Source organism: Kogia breviceps, chromosome 19 (assembly GCF_026419965.1).
Source record: "Kogia breviceps isolate mKogBre1 chromosome 19, mKogBre1 haplotype 1, whole genome shotgun sequence".
Taxonomy (NCBI): Eukaryota; Metazoa; Chordata; class Mammalia; order Artiodactyla; family Physeteridae; genus Kogia; species Kogia breviceps.
Window position 1 is genome coordinate 14,064,890 of NC_081328.1, and position 12,277 is coordinate 14,077,166.

Below are 12,277 nucleotides of genomic sequence, written 5' to 3' on the forward strand. Positions count from 1 at the left end.
ACCACTGGATATAGGAAGTAAAATTATATATGATACTTTTTAAAAAACGCTAGTCACACTTCACCTTTGGACCCCCACTCATTCTCGGCCCCTTCCAAACTAGTAACAGCAAAGAGATCTTTTGAATTACGGACAGATGAATGTTAAAATCTCCAGCTGTAATTGTGGATTTGTCTGTTTAAATCTCTTTTTACTCCTGTCATGTTTTGTTTCATGTATTTTGAAGTTTTGTTATTAGATATATAAACATGTAGGATTGTTAATGTCCTCTTATATTGACCCCTATACCATTAAGAAATGATCCTCTTTATTTTATTTATTTTTATCTACTCTATCTGATATTAATATAACCAGCATTGTTAGCATAGTGTATCTTTTCCCATCCTTTTACTTTTAACCAATTTTAATTAGTTTGTGTCTTTATATTTAAAGTGGTTCTCTTGTTGATAGCATATAGTTGGGTCTTGCTTTTTTATCCAGTCTGGCAATTTCTTCCTTTTAACGTGGGTATTTAGAACATTTTCATTAAAGCAGTTATTAGTATAGTTGCAATTTGTTTTCTCCTTTTCCTATCTGTTTTTTGTACTCCCCCCTCCACCTTCCCCCACCCTTTTGAATTAATCAATAAATTTTTATGACTGCTTCAGATTTTTATGCTTCAACTTCTTTATTGGCTTATAGGCCACACTTTGCTTTTTTTTTTTTTTTTTTAAAGGTTTTGCTTTAGGGTTTCTGGTACACATCTTTAACTTATCACAGTCTACCTTCAAGTAAGAATGAAGCACTTTGTATAAAAACTTTATAAAAGTATAGTTCCATTTTCCCTCTCTGAGACTTTGTGCTATATTTGTCACACATTTTACTTCTACCTATGTTATAAATGCACAATAAATTATCATTTTTGCTTTAAACAGTGAATTATCTTTTAAAAATATTTTTAAATAAGACAAATGTTGGGTTTCCCTGGTGGCGCAGTGGTTGCGAGTCCGCCTGCCGATGTTGGGGAAGCGGGTTCGTGCCCCGGTCCGGGAAGATCCCACATGCTGCGGAGCGGCTGGGCCCGTGGGCCATGGCCGCTGAGCCTGCGCTCCGCAATGGGAGAGGCTGCAACAGTGAGAGGCCTGCGTACCGCAAAAAAAAAAAAAGAAAAAGAAAAATGTTACGTTTATCCACATATTTACCATTTCCCGTGGCTGCGTATCTTTGTGTAGTTCCAGATTTCTTTTTCTTTTTTTTTTTCTTTTTAGCAGGAAAGGGTGGGGCAGTGGGAGGAGTAATTGGATGGTCAAAGGGTACAAACTTCCAGTTATAAGATAAAAAAATATTAGGATGTAATGTACAACATGATTAATATAGTTGACATTGCTGTATATTATATATGAAAGTAGTTAAGAGGGTAAATCCTAAGAGTTCTCATCACAAGGAAAAATATTTTTTCTTTTTCTTTTATATCTATATGAAATGATGGATCACTAAATTTATTGTAATCATTTCATGATGTATGTAAGTCAAATTATTATGCCGTACACCATAAACTTATACAGTGCTGTATGTTAATTATATCTTAATAAAACTGGAAGAAATAAAGTCGAAAGAAAACACAAAAGAATCTACAGGCACATGTTCTATTAGCTGTCAGAACAATGACATCATCACACATCATGAAGCCTCTGGAAAGTTCAGTTGCACACTGGTGTGAGGATGAGTGAAAAAGGCAAATGATGTCGTAGTATTGTTAGAAATATAGTTTTGACCTGGAAAATCCCAGAAGTGTTTTAGGGACCTTCGGGAGTCCACAGACCACATTTTGAGATCCACTCTTCTAAATGAATTAATACTGAGATATATTATTAAAGGATTTATATAGCTTTGCATATAGGAATATGCTGAATGTCTTCTTTTCCCCCAAAGTGATTAGGGTAAGGCTAGATAGAAGCCAAATATGAAATCTGCTTGGGGTACAGTGAAATAAGAGGGAAAAAATATATATACATATATAGACACATATATTGGTTTCTGCCCCAGATTCCCGGTACAGAGCTCCTAAAACCTTTGTGATTTCCTGAGTAATTAGAGCACTAAGAGCAACTGTTGTTTTGATACTTGGTCTTTGACCCTAGTTCCTGGTTCCCTGGGTGATAGGGGTTATTTTGTTCCAATGAGGTAACTCTTGGTGGGCTTCTGGATAGCAACAGCATGGGCACTAGTCACCAGAGAGACCACACCATAATTAGAAGCTTGGAACTTTCTACCCCACCTCCCATCCTCTGGGAAGAAGAGAGGGGTTTTAAACCAAATTAATGATCCATCATGCCTACATAATGAAGCCTCCATAAACAACCCCAAAGTATGGAATTCTAAGAGCTTCCAGGTTGGTGAACATATCCACCTGCCCAGAGGGTGGTACACCCTAACTTCATGAGGACAGAAGCGCCCTTGCTGACCTCACCTATGTATCTCTATCTGGTTGTTTATATGTATACTTTATCATATCCCTTATATAATAAATAGGTCAGTGTAAAAAGAAAATAAAAACATTATGTTTATTCACATATTTACCATTTCCAGTGTCTCCATATCTTTGTGTAGAACCAGATTTCTATTTAGTATAAACATCTTTTTTTTAAACAGCTTTATTGAGACATAATTCACATACTATGCAATTCACCCATTTAAAGCATACAATTCAGGACTTCCCTGGCGGTCCAGTGGGTAAGACTCCGTGCTTCCACTGCAGGGGGCATGGGTTCGATCCCTGGTACCATAACTAAGATCCCGTACGCCATGCCACGCAGCCAAAAAACAAAACAAAACCGTACAATTCAATGGTTTTTTAAATATATTCAGAGAGTTATGCTACCATCATCACAAGCAATTTTAGGATACTTTCAATACCCAGAAAAAAACCATGTACCCATTAGTCACTTCCATTTACCCCCTGCAACAGAAGGCAACCAGTAACCTACTTCTGTTCTCTATGGACCTGCAGTCTTATTAGTTTTTGCTCTGTGTATTTTGGAACTATGTTATTAGGTGTGTAACTATTTAAGATTTTTATGTTTAAGATTTTTTATTTAAGATTTTATTCTTAATTAATTGACCCTTTTTTCATTATGGAATGACCTTCTTTATCACAGTAATATTCTTTGCTCTGAAATCTACTTTGATATCTTTATAGTCACTCCAGCCACTCCAAAAGTTTTCTTTTGACACAAACGCCAGGGAAAGCAAAAAGATGTTCAGGAAAGGAAAATAATTGATAGCTAAGCCCTAAATAGCATACATGATCATGATAATGCAAACACTGAATATCCAGCTATTCTGATCTAAATTACTATGTAATTATATTGGGAAGAAGGAAGGAATGGGAAATGTGTATGTGTTTGTGTGTGTGTGGATGCACATACTGGGAAGGAGCTAAATCTTTGTATTGCATACCGGGAGGTTAATAAATATTGCCTAATTCAGGAAAAAAAAAAAGTAGCCACACAGCATGTTATTTTGCAATATGGAGACACATGTCAAAACTACAGCTAGAATAGGGGTTGGCAAACGTTTTATGCAAAGGGTTAGATAGTAAATATTTAGGCTTTATGGGTCATAGGTCTCTCTGGCAGCTACTCAGCTCTGCCCAGTGGAATGAGAGCAGTCATAGACAATATGGGCAAGGCTTTTCCAATAAAACTTTATCATGACAGGCAACTAGCCAGATTTAGCTTGTGGGCTGTTTATTAACTCCTGAGATAAAAGAACTGAAAGTATTTGACTCAGAAGCAAGGAAAAGAAGCAAGGAAAATAGGGGTGAGGTTGAGCTGGGAAATGCTCTGGTGTTGATAGACCTTGTATGACAGAAGGACTTTTTAAACTATGAGCATGTGTTACTTTGCTTAAAATAAAAAGAATCGATAAAGGGTAAAAATAAAGCCTCCTGCCTGGGCTGTCTGCCTCTTACTTATGGAGACTGGATAGGGAATTCGTTACCCAAAGTTATCCAGCTCGATATCCTATATAATGCAAGCTTCTGTATTCTCCCATTGCCTTTAAGCTCAGGCAGTAGGTTGGGGAGAGGTAAAATATGGTTAATGACTAGGACATGGAACACGCACCAAGGGGAATTACAATGCCTACAGAGAAAGACATAGGCAATATTTAATTATTTGATCTTGCCTGCTGAGAAGTCTTTATAATAAGGTCATGGAGGGGAGAGTAGGAACATAGAGTTGATGATGTAGGGTGGGGTTAAGTGGGAGTGGCATTGCATAAAACCTTGCAGAAGAGGAATGAAAATTCCCTAAATTACCTGCAAAGGGTCTTCTGAGTCCGTAGATTGGGGATGTCTGTGGAAGTTAAGGCAGCTGGTTGCTTGATCACATTTAGATTATGAAGGAATGGGAAGTCAGTCACAAAAGACCACATAATGTATGATTCCTTTTATATAAAATATCCAGAACAGGCAAACCCATAGAGAAAGCAAGGTTAGTAGTTGCCTAGGGCTGGGGTGGGGAAAAATGGGGAGTGATTGCTAATAGGTATGGAGTTTTTATGGGGGTGATGAAAATATTCTGAAATTGTTGTAAATGGTTGCACAATTTTGTGAATATACTAAAAAGCATTTTCATTAAGTATGTGAATTGTATAATATATGTGTTATATTTCAATAAAGCTGTTAAAAGAGCCAATAGGAGCTTTTCTGAGATTCCAATATCACTGTCTTGAAACCTTATGTTGTTTCTGGACCATGGAAAGCTATAATTATAAAGGAAAGTGGTCTGGATGGTCTACACCATGCAGTATCATTGTTACCTATAAACTATGGAGAAGGAGCTAATAAAAAATCCAATCAAGTCTAAGCTTCTGAAGTATATGTAAATACAAATAAATCAATAAATCTATTGAGTCAAATAAATAGGTTTAAATATAAACCTACTTCTAAATTTTTGTCAATCATAAATAACATCCTCTTCACTGAAAGAGTAAACTCCTGGTGTTAAGGGATAGGATTTTACTTGAATGATAGTTAAATTCAACCCTGTTGGTTGCTTAATTTTAAAGTAGTTTCCAAAAGACTAATAGCATAGTCTTTAGCCTAGTAAAGTCTGGAAAGGGTTGGTGAGATGTCTGGAGTGCTCGCCAGAGCAATAAAACAGAAATTAGGACATGTGGGTGTCTCTTACTAGCTGTTGTGACCTAAATAACTCACTCTTTGAGCCTATTTCTTTGGTTATAAAATGGGCATAGTATTGTAATATCGAGACTGCCACCTTACACGTTATGAGGAGGATCAAATGAGCTAGTATGTGAAAATGCTGATACTTCAAACAAGTTAAAATACCATGCAAGTGTGTGATAATTTATCATTAATCTGGATGCCGTGTGTGATAATTTATCATTAGGCTGGATGCCATTTAGTTAACTCCCATGATAATGGTTAAACAGGGGGCAGTCTGCAAAAATTTCCCCTCCTTGCTGCCTAAAATGCCATTTGTATTCACAGTGGACTCTTTATAAGCTTGATCTGAAGCCATCACGATAGGTGGCTATCAGTTTAATATCTTCAAGAACATTGTTCCTAGAAATGTTGCTGCAAATGCCCTGAAAAGACCACTTCCAAATATGAAACAGGCTTATAGGTTAAAACTGGGCATGCAATCATCCAAGAGATGAGGACTGGTAATAACACTGCCATCTTATCAGAAAAGGTTAAAAAGGAATCTCCAATCTCAAAATATAAGATGTTTGGAACACATCACATTTTGTCAACCAAATAAAGAAAATGAAGTTTAATTTCCCAAAATTTTATTAAAAATGGACTCTGTCATCAGATATCTTATTACAAAGATGAAATCTCACAACAGAGCGGTAAAGTTTGCTGTCATAAGAAGCTTTAAATAAATATAAATTCTTTTTGTAATTCTTGAACTTGAGAGGATTTTTTTATTTAAAAAAAGTGTTTTCTTTTTTCCGTGATGTTTTCATGGACAAACATTTTCCCAGAGTTTCTATTCATTGAAATAACTTTTAAGTTGCTAAGGTAAGTAGGGGTGGGGGGTGGAGATGGGGATGGGGAGGAAGTGGTGCTCATATAAGTCTTTGAAAAATTAGAAAAACAATTCCCAGTCCATTTCTTAAAATCTTTATTACTTGGTGCTCTTTTGATGTAAAAACTGCCATTTTTTTCTAAATCCTGTCTTTCTTCACTTGTACCTTTAAAAAAATTAAAATAACTCTGCCCAATGAACCGTAATAGTCCCATGCCAGATACAATGCTAAAACTAAAAAGAAACTTTAAAATATATTCTAACATACATTTGGTTATGGCTATCTTAACTGGATATTTTTTAGATCAAATTTCTCCTTAGGTAGCACTTTTGGTTTTATAAAGCGCTGAGATAAATGTCTAGGAGAAGAATATGTTTATGTGGCACTCCTTTCCAAATGAAAATATTTTACTTTATAGTTAACAAAACTGAACATGACAAAAATACCCTAAATACAGTAGCAATTCCATTAGCATCTCCCTAGCAAGCTTCCCCCTGGCATTTTTGCATACACATAGGAGTCAGTCTTGGATGGCAATGGGGGTGAAATGGCACTATTTATTTTTTTGTTCAGCTTCATAAGAGCTGAACAGATGTGTGCCCAGTGGTATAAGTATTCGATAGCAGTATTACCAAATTTCCATACTTCAATTCGAGAATGATCTGCACCAAGTAAAAAAAAGTTAGTGTGAATAGTTTTGTACTTTTATTACTAAAATATATTTTAATACTAAAATATAAAATATAAATTATGACAAAAGTTCATTAGATATATTTTGAGTCAAAAGCATAGCAGAATCTTGTTTAAATATGTAATTACAGGAAAATGGATAAATAAATTTCCTTATATTCATATAATGGAATACTACACAGCATTTAACAAAGAACTAGAGCTACATATATCATTGTGGATAAATCTCAAAAACATACTGTTGAGAACAATAAGTTGTAGAATAGTATGTTCTTTTGGATATAGTTAAAAACAATTTTAAAACCTGAAAAATAATATTATATTGTTTATGGATTCATAGGCATGTAGTAAAAGTAAGAAATCATGATGAAACTGATAAACACCAAATTCATAGTAATATTAGCTCTAGGGAGGAAGAGAGGAGAATGGGATCAGGGAGGGGTATAGAAAGTCTCAACTGTTCCTATAATGTTTTCTTTCTTTAAGAAAGTCTGACTCAACCACGCATAATGTTAAGGTTGGATATAGAATATGGCTCCATAATGACTACACAGGTGTTAGTCTCTAACTTCTGTGTTTGAAATATTTTCTAATTAAAAATTATTTTTAAACATATAATCACTGCACACCAAAACATTTCATTTGTTAGACTGCTAACTATTAAGCTGCCATTCGTAAAAGTTACTTTTTCCCAGGAGTCAGTCAGTGACTAATATTCAGATAGAATGGTCCAATGGAAAGAGAATATACTTTAAAGTTGAAAGGATCTGAGTTCTAATCTTGGCTGTACCCAACTAGTTTTGTGACCTTCAAAAATTCACTTAATCGTTCTGAGCCTGTTTCTTCTTCCAAAAAACAGAGATAACTCAGAATTGTTATGAGGATTAATGAGAAAAGATATGCAAAAATCTGTCACAGAGTAGTTGCTCACAAAAATGTTAATTACCTTCCTTCTTTCAGGTGCCTTCTACCCTCAGGTCTATGTTTTACTCATTTTTGTTACTTCCCCTCAGGTCTATGTTTTACTCATTTTTGTTACTTCTGGTGTCTAATACAGTTCCTAACCCAATAAATGTTTGCTGATTTGAGTTGAATCAAACTATTAAGTGATACTTATAATTGAATAAGAGGTTTTAAATGTTGTCTTCTATACAGTAGCTCATTAACAACACTGACAATTATGTCACTTATGGATATCTATTAAGATGACAAAACAGAACATATATTATTTCCCTATCTTCTATCAACATGAAGGAACAAATTTCCCTGAATTAGGCTTAGACTTTCTATGGTTTTGAAGGCATCACTACCGCAAAAGGTACAATGTGGGAAAGGAAAGGCACATAAAATATGGAAAACATACTCAAGTCTCATTTTTATTTGAAGCTCACTTTAAAACATGTGGGTACAATTTTCTAAAATTGTACACACGCACGCACACACACAGAGGTACTGTCTTCTCTCAGTTGTAGGTGTTTAATAAATGTTGATTGAAACAACATTAAATTGTGGAATAATTAAGTTAGGCTTTTTCAAATACTAAGTCTTTTCAAATACTAAGTCTTTTCAGTAACATTAGTGACAATTATGAATAAAAATTAAAACAGATGCTGGTCATGAGAGCACATTAAAAATACCTGATTCATATCATATTATGGGTAATACTAGACCAATAACATACATACTTAAAATATTGAGCTGCATTTGTTATAATTGATCCCTTTTTGTATTAATTAGCTTCCTGGAAGCTTTAAAAGTTAATGCTGTAGGCTGCAAAGATTACTTTGATTATCATAATGTTCCAATGTTATGAATCTAAATTAAATAAAAGTTCACTCTACAACACTCCTAAAACCAGTCCTAACTAATTTTCTGAGATATAACAGCTCTGCTACTCCCCACAGCCTTTATTCTGCCTTTCCCAGATCCCCATTAAGAGCCCTGTTGCATTGACGCCTGCCAGTGTTCTTATCCGACATCCAAATGATCAGACCCCTATCTGCAGCCGTTATTAAGCTAATCAGCCATCTCCATGGTGATTCAAGGATTTGAGGATGGGGAGCGAGGTCGCTCCCTTTCACAAGCCCCTGTTGCTTATTTCCTGTCTTACTGTTACCGAGGACAGAAGCTCCGAACCTGTCTGGGTGGAGGTTCCTGTTTCCCTGCCCCGTTTCAATGAGAGATTGATGCCTTAACAACTGGCTCTAATGATTTCTCTAATGAAGCCTCCATCTGTAGGCTGGGTTCCCAGTAACAACGGTTGAGTGTTACTGCCCTCTTGTGGTGGATAGACGCCAGATCTCTGCAGTTCAGCAGAGCTCCAACGCGCATAGATTTAGTAATTCTTCCTTTGTAAAGGATATAGTAAATTATTTGAATATATCTGAGTTTAAAGACTTGCTGGGTCAAACTTTGAATCTCTGTTTATGAACCTATTAATTCAGAAACATTTTATGGTATTTTTGTAGGGTCTAGCTTAATCAAACTTTTAATTACATAGGGAATTCATTCTGCTGAAAACATTGGGGCGTTATAGGATATTTATAATTAAAATTCCATTTATGGATCTCTGCTTTAACACTGGATTAAGGTAAATCCTTTGGGAATGATAGGCAATTAGAAAGATGTGCGAAGCAAAAAAGAATGAAGTCCTTAAGCGTCAAGTCCAAAAGTTAAAGTGTAACTGCTCCTTTCAACTAAAAACTAACCCAAGATCAGCAAGCAGTGTATCTTTAAAAAAATTTTTTGGTTGCATTGGGTCTTTGTTGCTGCATGCGGGCTTTCTCTAGTTGCGGCGAGCAGGGGCTACTCTTTGTTGCAGTGCACGGGTTTCTCACTGCAGTGGCTTCTCTTGTTGCAGAGCACAGGTTCTAGGCGTGCGGGCTTCAGTAGTTGTGGCAGGTGGGCTCAGTAGTTGTAGCACGTGGGCTCAGTAGTTGTGGCTTGCGAGCTCTAGAGTACAGGCTCAGTCGTTGTGGTGCACGGGCTTAGTTGCTCTGCAGCCTGTGGGATCTTCCTGGAGCAGGGCTCAAACCTGTGTCCCCTGAATTGGCAGGTGAATTCTTAACTACTGCACCACCAGGGAAGTCCCTTTACTGTTTATTTAAATTAAGTTATATTAAAACACTTTTAAACAAAAAATAGAAACTCGCTATTGATGTGATAAAACCATTACAAATAAAAGTTGAATGATATTTTTCTTGTATTCCAATGGCACAGGTATCAGTTGTTTGCTCCTTTTTGTTTGGAGCTTAGTGTGGGAAGCCTACAGGGGTCTTTGCATTCAGTAAACACACTCATACTCTCCCTGTTTTCACTCTGGTACTCTCCTTCTCAGTTGTGTCTGACGTCCCCCAGTCCAGAGACCTTCTAGGTTACCCTTTCTGAGGAATAAATTTCTAGGGTTGGGGAGGGAAGTTTGCCCAGTGATGTGATGTACAGAAGATGAGATACAGAGACCAAAACACTAAAACAGCAAGATGAGAAACAACAGGGAGAAGAAAACTTCAAAAAATAGTTACCATTAATACTCTCAGTGAGATAAGACATTGCATTCATGAAATATGAACAAGATGTTGTAGAAAGCAAATATTTAGAGAACAAGAGCAACAAAAGCTCTCAAACATTAAAATGCACAGAAACAAAAATTCAATAGGATTAAAAGTTGAGAGAATGTCTCAGAAAGTGAAACAAAAAGACAAAAAGATGGCAAATAGGACAGAAAATACAGGGATTTTTGAGGCTGAATCTAGGATATCCCATGTCTGAATAATAGGAGGAGTTCCAAAGAGGGAACACAGAAAAGGGAGGGTAGGGCCTCCACTAACCTCTAGGTCATTTTTGTGTAAATAAGAAAAAGACACCTACCATGGATGAATATACTCTATAAGCACACAGCTTGCTGAGAAGAGAAAGGTATATGATCTACTGTATAGCACAGGGAACTCTGCTCAATGTTATGTGGCAGCCTGGACAGGGGAGAGTCTAGGGGAGAATGGATACATGTATATGTATGGTTGAGTCGTCTTGCTGTGCACATGAAACTATCACAACACTATTAATCGGCTATACTCCAATTTAAAATTAAAAGTTAAAAAAAAAAGAAAGAAAAAGGTGTGAGGAAAGAGATACACCTCCTCCAAGCAGATGTAGCCTTAAGCTGAAGCACACAGTTTAGTGAATGGAATTCTGGTTAGATTTCAGCCCCCACCATCCTCAGCAGGGCACATTTGTGCAGTGCACAGACTGCAAAGCCGTAAGTAGCAGCCTTGATGCCATGGAGGAAATCATCAGGACTTAAGGACCTGTTTCACAATTGAAAAGGCCCAGTGAGTGCTCAGATCAATGGATGAAAACAGACCCACATCAAGACATATCATTATGAAATTTCACAGTCTTGGAGATAAAGGAGTAATTCTATAGCTTCTGGAGAGAAACAAAACAAAACATGCACAGAATCAGAAAGTTACACGCGCAGAATCAGAAAGGCTTAAGACTTTTTTTCAACAGCAAGCTTGGAAGTTTCCAAGTTTCTTCTAACAATGGAGCCATTTCCTCAAGAAGTTAGCCATAGAGTTTCCATATGACCCAGCAATTCCACTCCTAGTTATGTATCAAGAGAACTGAAAACATATACTCACACAAAAACTTGTAAACAAATATTCATAGAAGTATTATTTATAATAGCCAAAAAGTAGAAACAACCCACATGTCCATCGACTGATAAATGGATAAATAAAATGTGGTATATCCTTATAATAGACTATTATTCAGCTATAAGAAAGTAATGAAGTACTGGTACCTGCTTGGACATAGATGAACCTTGAAACACTATGCTAAGTGAAAGAAGCCACATACAAAAGCCACTTATTGGGCTTCCCTGGTGGCGCAGTGGTTGAGAGTCTGCCTGCTAATGCAGGGACAAGGGTTCGTGCCCTGGTCCGGGAAGATCCCACATGCCGTGGAGCGGCTGGGCCCGTGGGCCATGGCTGCTGAGTCTGTGCGTCCGGAGCCTGTGCTCCGCAACGGGAGAGGCCACAACAGTGAGAGGCCCGCATACCGCAAAAAAAAAAAAAAAAAAAAAAAAAAAAGCCACTTATTGTATGATTCCATTTATATGAAATGTCTACAGAGACTGAAAGTAGATTAGTGGTTGCCAAGGGCTGGGGTGGGGAGGGGCAAAGGAGAGTGACTGCTAATGGGTACCAGGTTTCTTTCTAAAGTGATGAAAATGTTCTAAAATTAGATAGTGGTGATGATTGCACAACCTGGTGAACATACTAAAAACCACTAAATGGTATACGTTAAAAGAGTGAAATCTGTGGTATGTGAATTATATCTCTATTTCTAAAAGAAGACAGTGGGGGACTTCTCTGGTGGTGCAGTGGTTAAGAATCTGCCAGCCAATGCAGGGGACATGGGTTCGAGCCCTGGTCCAGGAAGATGCCACATGCCTTGGAGCAACTAAACCTGTGCACCACAACTACTGAGCCCGTGTGCCACAACTACTCAAGCCCGCGTGCCTAGAGCCCATGCTCCGCAACAAGAG